General features: G+C 36.7%; 1 pseudogene; it reads left to right on the forward strand.

The window, feature by feature from the left end:
* Window positions 1-1,728: 1,728 nt before the first annotated feature.
* LOC120221618 lies at window positions 1,729-3,446 on the forward strand (annotated as a pseudogene).
* Window positions 3,447-11,367: the final 7,921 nt, after the last annotated feature.

An 11,367-nucleotide genomic window follows, 5' to 3' on the forward strand; every position in this document is an offset into this window, starting at 1 on the left:
ATAGATAAGAGTAGATAAAACATCACCCACAAACAAAAGGCTTACAGTTTTAGGGCCTCCATAGTGTTCACGCATTCAGCATCAAATAGGTTTCCACAAACAACTTATCAACCAACTCAAAAACATACATTTGAGAGTCAGACAGTGACTCTTAGCCCATCTATACACTTAACCTATGACCTAACCTTAGCGTTATTAATTTAGAACAAATATGTATCCTGTCTTTTACTAAGAATACCCTGCTAAATCTTTAGTTATAAGATTTACTTAACCTCACTATAATTGGAATAGTTCTGCAAGAATATTTCTGTAAAACCTGCTCTGTACACTTTCCAAAGCATCTTATCACAAAGAGTTATCCATTGTAAAAATTCCTTTTTCTGATGTCATGTTATCATTTAACCTATAAATAAAGACACCAAAACCGACAGGACAGAGATGCCTGTCTGGTGATCAGAAAGAATCTCGGGGCTCTCTCACTCTCTCTCTTGCTGACACGGTCCATCCTTCAGGGACTCCTGGACCTGCCAGAGCCGGCTCGGCCTCCAGCATCACATCATCACAAGATTAAGAAGAGTGAGTACAGCACAATAAGATATTCTGAGAGAGAGAGGGAGAGAGAGAGAGAGAGTATATTCATGTAACTTTTATCACAAGATATTGTTAAAATTGTTCTATGTCATTATTAGTTATTGTTGTTAATCTCTTACTGTGCCTAATTTATAAAATAAACTTAATCACAGCTATGTATGAATAGAAGAGAAATGAGTATATATAGGCTATGATACTATCTGTGGCTTCAGCCATCCACGGGGGATCTTGGAACGTTTCTCCTTTGGAAAATGGGAAACTATTATACATTCAAACAGTGGCACATTATTTGGCAATGAAAATGAATAAACATGCACTAATACATCTACTAATGAATAACATGTACTAATACATGTTACAACATGGGTGGTAGAACTTGAAAACATTAAACCAAGTGAAAGAAGCAAGTCTCAGAACACATATATTATCTGATTTCATTTATATGAAATGTTCATAATAGACAAATATGAGAGAAAGAAAGTAAATCAATAGTTGCACAAAGCTTGGAATATGCAATTATTAAATGATGGCAAATAATACAGGCTTTCTTTTGAGGAGATGAAAATGTTCTAAATTTACATTACATGATGGACACGGGGAATATATCAAAAATTTTAATTATACAATTTAAATAGGCAAATTTTATCCTACATGAGTTTGATCTTAATAAAGTTGTTTGGAAAGTCTATTTTTGGTGACTAAACTCGTTTAAACAAAAAAAATTGTCTTCCATTTCAGCCAATACAATTATAATTCATTAAATCATGCAAAATCAGTAAGTCAGAATTTTCTACTATTCAGCCACTATAATCACTACATTGTTTGCATCTTCTCTATATCCATTAATCCTGCCTTCATTTCTCCATATCCATTCCTTCCAGCAGAATTCTTTCCTCCTTTGAGTTTGTTTCTGATACCTATTGTCATATAGAAAACCCACAAAACAGGCTTTCGGGTCAGTGAACACTTGGAGGTGCAGAAAGAGTGGAAGCTCTAGGCCCTTCCCATATGCTTCACCCAACGCATCTCTTCCATCAGCCATTCCTGGGTTACATCCTTTTATAACGTTGCTGACTGACCCCACCTTCTCAGCACTCTGCCCTTCGCCAAATGCAGACCTTCAAGGGGGAGGAAAGGATGCCTGCTACATGAGGGAAGTCCAAGTTCAAAGTGCCAGTGACATTTGGGGATTTGGTCATCTACTTCTCCCGGGAGGAGTGGGAGTGGCTGACCCCATTCAGGAGTATCTGTATGAAGATGTCATGTTGTGGAACTACCAAAATCTGGTCTCACTCAGACTTTCCTTTCGGAGACCAAATGTGATCACCTTATTGGAGAAAGGGAAAGCACCTTGGATGGTGGAGCTAGTGAGGAAACTCCAGGGCTGCAAGAAAAGTTCAGTCCTAATAAAACTGAAGAAAGTGCATTCAGAAAAGAAATCTTTAAAATGTAATGACTGTGAGAAAACTTTTGGTCAAAGTTTATCTCTTAAACTTCACCAGAAATCTCATACTAGAGAGAAGCCTAATGAATATAGTGATTGTAGAAAAGCTTTCAGACAGATTTCATCCCTAATCCTTCATCAGAAAATTCACAATGGAAAGAAAAGCATGAGTATGATAAATGTGGAGGAAGCTTCATTCAAAGAACATCTCTTATTCTACATGGGAAAGTTCACAATGGAAAGGAAAGCTTTGACTGTGGGAAGACCTTGAGTCAGTTCCCACCTCTCAGTGTGGGCCAGAAAATTCACTTTGTTGAGAATATCCACCAGTGTGGAAAGTGCGGAAAGACTTCATTTGAAAGTCTTCCCTTTTACTTCATAAAAAAATTCACAGGCACGAGAAATTACATAAATGCAATAAATGTGGGATCGGCTTCAGTAAGATATCAACCCTTGTTCTACATAAAAGAGTTCACACTGGAGAGAAAACCTGTGAAAGTGAGAAGACCTGAAGTCAGAGTCCACTGCAGAAAAGTCACCATTTAGAGAATCCTTATAAATGCAGAGAATGTGGAAAGTCCTTTAAAAGGATTTCATCCATTATGCTTCATCAGAGAATTCACACATCAAAGAAACTCTACAAATGTGATATATGTGACAAGATCCTCAGGCACCTTTTAACCCTTATTCTACATCTAAGAATTCATAATAAAGAGAAACTATACAGATGCAGTAAATGTAAGAAGGTCCGTAATTGGCATTCATGCGTTATTTAACATCAGAAAATTCATACGGGGAAAAAAAAACTGTTTGAATGTAAGGAATGTGGGAAGATGTTTTCTAGAACTGTCAACCTTAAAATACATCAGAACATTCATTCTGAAGAGAAACCTTTCAAATGCCATAAATGTAGTAAAGTTTTTGGTGGTCAGTCATTTCTTATTGAACATCAGAGAATTCATACTGGAGAAAAACCCTATCAGTGTGAGGAATGTGGAAAAGCCTTCAGTCGCCAAATTTATCTTCCTCAACACAAGAGAATTCATATTGAAGATAGACACTATGAATGTGATCAGTGTGGGAAGGCCTTCAGTCAGAGTGCACACCTTACCCAACATAAAAGAATTCACACTGGAGAGAAACCATATATGTGCAAAACATGTGGGAAGGGCTTTAGGCAATGGAAATCCCTTATTCTACATGAAAGAAGTCATACTGGAGAGAAACCCTATGAATGTAATGAATGTGGGAAGGCATTTAATAGTGGCTTAGATCTTATTCGGTAACAGAGAAGTCATTCTTCAGAGAAACCATATGAATGTAGTAAATGTGGGAAGGCATATGTCAGAGTTCATCCCTGATTCAACGTCAGAATATACATTCTGAAGAAAAAGCCCTAAGTTTGTTTTAAATATGTGAAAATGTAGAATGAGGCTATGAAAGTAGCAGAGACCAAGGCATGGAAAAAATGCATTTGTCTAAAACCTAAATTTTGGGGGCGCCTGGATGGCTCAGTTGGTTAAGCGTCCGACTTCGGCTCAGGTCATGATCTCACCGTTCCTGGGTTGGAGCCCCGCATTGGGCTCTGTGCTGATAGCTCAGAGCCTGGAGTCTGTTTCAGATTCTGTATCTCCCTCTCTCTCTGACCCTCCCCTACTCACACTGTCTCTCTCGCTCTCTCTCAGAAGTAAATTTTAAAAAATTAAAAAAAAATTTTAAACCTAAATTTTGTAAAAATGGGACCATTGGATGATGTGTCCCACTCTGAAAGCCGAAGAGAAAAGGTCATTGGGATGACTTTGACCAAACAATTTGTATTCAACTGAGACAGTGACCTTACCATTGGTCTTAATTTCTTTTTTTTTTCTTTTTTAACGTTTTATTTATTTCTGAGAGAGAAGGAGAGACAGAATGAGCAGGGAGGGTCAGAGAGAGAGATGGAGACACGGAATCCGAAGCAGGCTCTAGGTTCTGAGCTGTCAGCATAGAGCCCCACACGGGGCTCAAACCCACGAACTGTGAGATCATGACCTGAGCTGAAGTCAGACGCCCAAACGACTGAGCCACCCAGGCACCCCATAGGTCTTAATTTCAAAGTAGCAAGTTCAGATGATGGATCAGTCATTTTTAAGGAAGACCGCTCTTCATTCGATAAGAATTATTGATATTTTATTTGCAGCTTAACTTGAAAAGCTGTTTCATTGGTCACGTACAACAAAGTAGAACCACAAAGTCCATGTTTATGAATGGGGCTTTGAGCCTTATTTAAGGTCACATGAAGAAAGAGTGCCAATCTTAGAACTAGAACTATCATGTAGAAGAGATTTCCTGAGCGAACCAGGGTACTACTTTCAGCTGACAGAAAATTGTGGGTGAGGAAAAAAGAAGAGTGAATCTTCAAGTGGATAAAGATAGCACTCATAATGTGTGTGAATTATTAGAGTCATTATCATTCTGTCTCCATGAATAGGAAGATATATGATCTTCATGGTATGAAAAACCTTAAGCCTGAGACAGGCTAATGGGAAAAAAGAAACCAGGATACACTGAAGAATGGGAACTTAAGAGTAGAGAGACGTTATTTGTTACTGTTTTATTTGAAAAGAAATTTGTCTATATTTATATGAATAAACGGTGGTATTTCCATGTAAGAACGGTGGTGTGCAATAAATGACTGGTGGAGAATAAGCTGCCATTTCCTTAAAATGTCCTCTCAGAATTCATAGGTCAAACCCCTAACCTCTAAAGATAGGGACCTTTGGAAGATCATTAGGGATAGATGAGTTTATCAGGGTGCGTCATGATAGGATTAGCATCTTTAAAATAAAGGATGCCCTAGAGCTTGCTCCCTCAGCCATGTGAAGATACTATAGGAAGATGGCTGTCTACAAGCCAGGAAGCTGGCCCTTCCTACCATCCAACCATGTGGCACCCTGATCTCCAGAACTGAAAAATAAGTTTCTTTTGTTTAAGTCACCCAGGCTATGGTATTTTGTTATGGCAGCCCAAGCTGACTAACCCAAGGAAGAAATCCCTGGATTTATGTACCTGTCTCTTTTCCTGTCACCTAATCACCATATATAATAGCTCTCAGTCCCTGTTTCCTGCTTGTACAAAGAATGCAAGAAATAAGAGCAGAGTTCTTTTTTGTCAAAAAAAAAAAAAAAAGAGAGAGAGAAAACCCACAAAACAGAGATATTAAATAATAACCTTTTATTTATTCATTTTTAAGTTTATTTATTTATTTTGAAGAGACAGAGAGAACATGAGTGGGATAGAGGAAGAGAGAGAGAGAGAATCCCAAGCAGGCTCCGCTCTGTTAGTATACGTCCCATGTGGGATATGAACTCATGAAACCGTGAGATCATGACCTGAGCCCAAATCAAGAGTTGGATGCCTAACTGACTCAGACACCCAGGTGCTTCACATTTATTTATTCCTGATAGTATATTGAACCAGGCTCAATGAGGAAGTGTTGCTTCTCATCCATGTGATATTGGTTGCATAAGTCTGACTAGAGCTAAAGTGTCCAAAATGTTTTTATTTCCTGGTTTGCAATTTAGTTGAAGTAGCTAAAATGGTTCAGGGTGGCTCAGAGCGGCTGTACCTCTCTCTCTCTCTAGCCATGTAGTCAGACTCCTTAGATGACTTGGGGCTCTAAGGAATGAACACGGAACCTGCCAGTTTCTTAAAAGCTGGGCTGGAATTGTTTATCCAGTTCCTAGGAAAATAACAGGCACATCATAGGGGTTCATTAAATACTTGTTGACTACATGCGTTAATAAGTGCTCTTTAGATGACAAACATTGGTTTGTGATTTGAGGACAGAAGGATACATTAAGCCAATCTAGTAAGTGTTAGGGAAGTTTTTCTAGAAGAGACGGAACTAAGCAGAAACCACAATACTGACTGGAATAAGGGTTATGTTGTATGTTGTACATCCAGCCTGGCTGAGTTTGGGACCTCTCGTCTACGTTTTTTTAGTCTGTTCTAGTCCTAAAGATCTGTATGGAATTTGGCTTATTTTCTTTCATGTGGTCTAGTTTGAATGGTTCTGTCTTCAACTTTAGAATTAAGTCACTTCCTCCTGCTCTGGGAAAATATCCTGAAAGGCAACCTAGCTTATGGCTGTTGGTACCTAACATGGATGGGATGATCATAATTTTAGTTCCTAGAAATATGGAAAATATTTTAAGAAAAAGAATGAAGGTTGCGAAAAATAGATTTATAAATCTTGAATTATATCTCTGAAAAAAGTGTGTTTTATGGTTTTTATTCAACTACGTTGAATATGTGTGAAACAAAGAGGAGCTAGTTTTCCTTTTATTTTGTGAGAAAATAATTTCCATAGTAAATTTCCTAGAGATGAGGTGAATGAAAGTCATTTTTCTATCCTATGAAGTTATTTGTGATATTTATTCTGAAATGTCAGAGCAAATTCATGTTTCATGTTTCACAAGTGTCTAGCTGTCTTAGTGAAGTGCAAGAAAAGGGGTATCAGTTATCTGACCAGGTTTTCAAGGGGATGTGTGCGTGTGCGCGCGCGCGTGTGTGTGTGTATGTATGTGCATGCATATGTATGTATACACTTGCACTTTGGATGGGAAACTGAGAAGAATGAAATTTAGGCTATAATCTCTTCAGTTCTTAGAAGGATATGTAGTTGACTCACATACTATTTCACATTTTTAGAAGGTTAAGTGTTAGTATCTTTGAATAATAAATATGCTATTTGCATTTTAAATATTTTATCTGTGGTTGTTTCAGTCATATCATTATTATAAAATATTCAAACATACTCTGGCAAAAAAAATGCTAACAAAACAATTACTATATACCACCACCAAATTTTAACAATGATTAACACTTTGCCTATTTGCACTTTATTTTTATTTTTTAATGTTTATTTATTTTTGAGAGAGAGAAAGAGAGGGAGACAGCGTGAGTAGGGAAGGCGTAGAGAGAGAGGGAGAAACAGCATCTGAAGCAGGCTCCAGGCTCTGAGCTGTCAGCACAGAGCCTGATGCAGGACTCAAACTCACAAACCATGAGATCATGACCTGAGCTGAAGTTAGACGCTTAACCGACTGAGCCACCCAGCCATCCCACATTTTATTTTTAAATAAAGTAAAAGCAAAGTAAAGGCAAAACATATATTTTCTCCTTAATTTGCTAAGAGTAACTGCCAGTGTAAACACGGTGACTTCCACACCTCTCCATATTTTAGATGATATCATATATGACACCTGTCTAAAAGCAATATTAAAATATTGTCTGGTTATGTTAAAATCTTCATAAATCCTACATAGAGCGAAGCTACAGTTCTATATTAAAAATACAGATGGAACTTCTCTTTACAGTGTTGAACAAAGGAAACAAGACACAGAAAGACTATGTTGGAATATATGCTGGTCTATAAAATATTTTTGGAGACAGAGCTTCTGGAGTGATATAGTAAGGACTTGGGGAAGTCCCCTGCTCAACAATATTAAAGCCACGTAAAATTATCTGAAACAACCATAATTCTAAACAGTGTTTTCAGAATTCTAAATTTTGAACAAAGACAAATGATGAATTGAAAGGCATTTATTCCAGAAAAACTAATGAACCTTGGATAAAAACAGTGGGAATCTGTGATACTGTCACCTACATCTATTCAAATCCTTCCCTTCTTCCCAACTCAGTGAGAGCAATAATTCTACCAGTGCAGGACCAGACAGAGAAAACAGCAAATGAACTTGGCATAGAAAGCAGAAAAAGAGGGAGACCTGGGTAGATCAGTCAGTTAAGCATCTGACTCTTGATTTTGGCTCTGGCCATGATCTCACCATTTATGAGATCAAGCCCCACATTGGATTTTGCACTGACAATGTAGCACCTACTTGGGATTCTTTCTCTCCCTCTCCCTTTTCTCCTCCCCTACTCTCTGTCTCTAAAGAAATAAATAAACATTAAAAAAAAGAAATAAATAAACATTAAAAACAGAAAATCCTGGGTGACTATCCACACACCCAAGTCTATGCCTTGATACCATAGTCTTCCTGCGATGGGAGAAATAGACTCTACTAAAATAGTACAACCAAGATACTAAAGAAATAAGCAAGCAATCAGCCTTAGATGGGAGGGAGGAAACAGTGTTCAGACACTATTTTTAATTCTCAGGTTTCAACAAAATGCATAGAATGAAAAAAAGCAGAAAAGCATGACTCTATACACAGGAAAGAAAAACAAACAAAAAATTGACAACCCAAACTTCCTGTGACAGTTGTAACAGAGAGTCCAAAGCAACCATTACAAATCATTTCAAGAACTGCATGAAATCATACATATAGAAGTAAACAAATGTTTGATGTCAATGTCAACCCAAATGGAGAATATTAATAAAGAGATGGAAATTATTTTAAACAAGGTTCAAATGGAAATTCTGGAATTTTAAAATAAAATAAATCAAATGAAAATTTCCCTGTAGGAGCTCAACAGTTGAAGGAACCGGTGGAAGAATCACTAAACGTGAAAATGGTTGGAAAGAGATAATCCAATCCTAAAGTAGGGAAAAAGATAGAATGAAGAAAACTAAAATTATCAGAGAAAGCAGTACACCATTAACTTCATCAATATAATCATCATGGGAGTACCAGAATAACAGGAGAGAAAAAAAAGAGCATGGGGAAAAATTCAAAGAAATTATGGCTGAGTATTTACCAGATTTAATTTTTAAAATGTTAGCTTATATATCCAAGAAGCTCAACAAATTCTAAATGGGATAAACACAAAGAGATCCATAATTAGACACATCACAATAAAAATGCTAAAAGACAAAGACTTCGAGAAAATCTCAAAAGATCAGTGAATTGTCATGGATAAGGGCACCTCAACAAGATTTAAGAGTTAGTTTCTTGTGAGAAAAAATGCAGAGCAGAGAGGTGCCTGGGTGGCTCAGTTGGTTAAGTATCTGACTCTTGGTTTGGGCTCAGGTCATGATCTCATGGTTCATGGATCAAGCCTCTCATCGGGCTCTCTGGTGACAATGCAGAGACTGCTTGGGATTCTCTCTCTCTCTTTCTCTCTCTGTCTCTCAAAATAAATAAATACACATTAAAAACTTCAGACCAGCAAGCAGTAGGATAACATACTCAAACTGCTGAAAAGAACAAAATAAACTGTTAACTGAGAATTCCTATGTACAGTAAAGCTAACTTTCAAAAGAGAAGACAAAATAAAAATACCACTTGATCAATGGACATTGAGGTAATACCTTGCTAGCAGATCAACTTTAAAAGAAATACTAAAGGTCATCTTTAGGCAGAGACATTTGACTCCAAACAGTAATTAAGGTAAGAACAAGATATTGATTATGTTAATTGTGTATTTAGCAATGTTAATAAAAACACATATTTCCTTTTTCTCCTTATTAAAAATCAATTGTATAAGATAATATGTATATATTTTATTCTTTAAAGAAAATAGAGCTAGAAAACTCATATTTCCCCATTCCAAACTTGATAAAATTGTACAGTAATAAAGACAGTATAATGGTGACATAATGAAAGTAATATAGATCCATAGGCCAATAGGATAGTATTGATACTATAGAAATAAACCTATACATCTGTAGTCAATAGATTTCAATAAGAGTACCAAAAAAATTCAATTGGGAAAAATAACCTTTCCAAAAACTGTGCTGTGACAACTCAGTACCTACATGCCGTGGAATGAAGTTTGATGTCTACACACATAACATATGTCCATGCCTACATTACGCCATAACAAAATTGAACCCAAAACTGATCAAATACTTCATTGTTAAAACTAAAACTAAAATTCCTAGAGGAAGATGTCATTTCTTATACACGACACCCAAACACAAGAAATAAATGGAAAAGAAAGTATTATTAATTGGATTTCATCACAATAAAAAACTTGCAGTTTCCCTGTTGAATTTATCCATAAGTCCCCTCATATGCAAAGCATCTGTGAGGTAGGTGGCATACTGGTTACCAGTTAGTCGTAACACGGGGCCACGGGGGACCCCCAATACATAAAGTGCTATGTATACAAATAAAGCCTTATAAATCCTAAGAACTAGACAAAAATAATTTAAATAAAAAGAAAAAAAAGAGAAAGACTTAAAAAGTTTGGTAATAAAATTTAACCTCCAGGTTTAAGAATTCAAAAGTTTATGCTTCCCATAGCTTGAAAACAAAGAATTCGAATTCAATAGGCGCATTTGAGAAGTGTTCTCTAAATTGTTAGGGGAGCCTTCACGAAGATGGGTGTTTCCCTTTTCCTGAATGTGGGCAGAGAACTTCTCCTTCTTGATGCCACATTAGTTTCAGCATCCTTGGGGTAGACATTATCCTACCATAATATTTAAAGAATATATCAGTGTGTTTAAACATACATTAGAGATAGAGAAACCTAATTTCTACCAGGTATTTAATTGTAATCTGTCCTTGGAGTCTGCCTATTAAGCTGGAACTTTGTTGAAATCCTGAAGAAAATATTAATTCAGCCAGTTCTAATTTATACGTTGGTGAACTTTATCCTTTTAATTGGTCTGTTGATGGCATTCATTTTAGTCATGGAGAAAATGAGAGCTGAGTGTATAAAGCTTCTACACATAAAATCCTGAGTTTTCTGGATGTGAAGTGAGGATTGTTTGTATAAGGAAGTGGCCTGAAATAAATTAAAAAAATAAAAGAAAAGAAAACCTATACCTTCAGAAGAATGAAACATTTCCCCTAAGTTTTTTGTTTTCAGTTTTTAAAATGCTTTTTTATTTATTTTTGTGTGTGAGAGAGAGAGCACAAGCACGGGAAGGGCAAAGAGAGAGGGAGACACAGCATCTGAAACAGGCTCCAGCCTCTCAGCACAGAGCCCGACGTGGGGCTCGAACCCACAAACCGTGAGATCATGACCTGAGCCAAAGTCGGACGCTTAACTGACTGGGCCAACCAGGCATCCCTTCCCTTAAGTTTTTGTATCTGTTTGTTGTTGTTTATGTGAGGATGAGCAGAACATTTCAATGGGTTTTCTAAATTAAGATGGAGAATAATGATCAATTAATATGTGCCATGTATCTTGTCAGTCTTCATATGCCTGTCAAGTATTTAGAGAACTATTTAGTGAGACTCTATTCCTCGATGAGCTGATTATTATTCTCTTGCAGTAAACTTCTCCCCCAGATTTCCTTATTTTTGCCCTGTTTTATAATCATCCCCCTCAGGTCCATATTATTTATAATTTTGGAGTTACTTTGTTTTTCAATTTCATAAAAATGAAAACAACAAGAACACCTGAGGTTCAGAGAGGAAAATATTAATCATCTCTAG

Source organism: Hyaena hyaena, unplaced genomic scaffold (assembly GCF_003009895.1).
Source record: "Hyaena hyaena isolate Hyena2069 unplaced genomic scaffold, ASM300989v1 scaffold_792, whole genome shotgun sequence".
Taxonomy (NCBI): domain Eukaryota; kingdom Metazoa; phylum Chordata; class Mammalia; order Carnivora; family Hyaenidae; genus Hyaena; species Hyaena hyaena.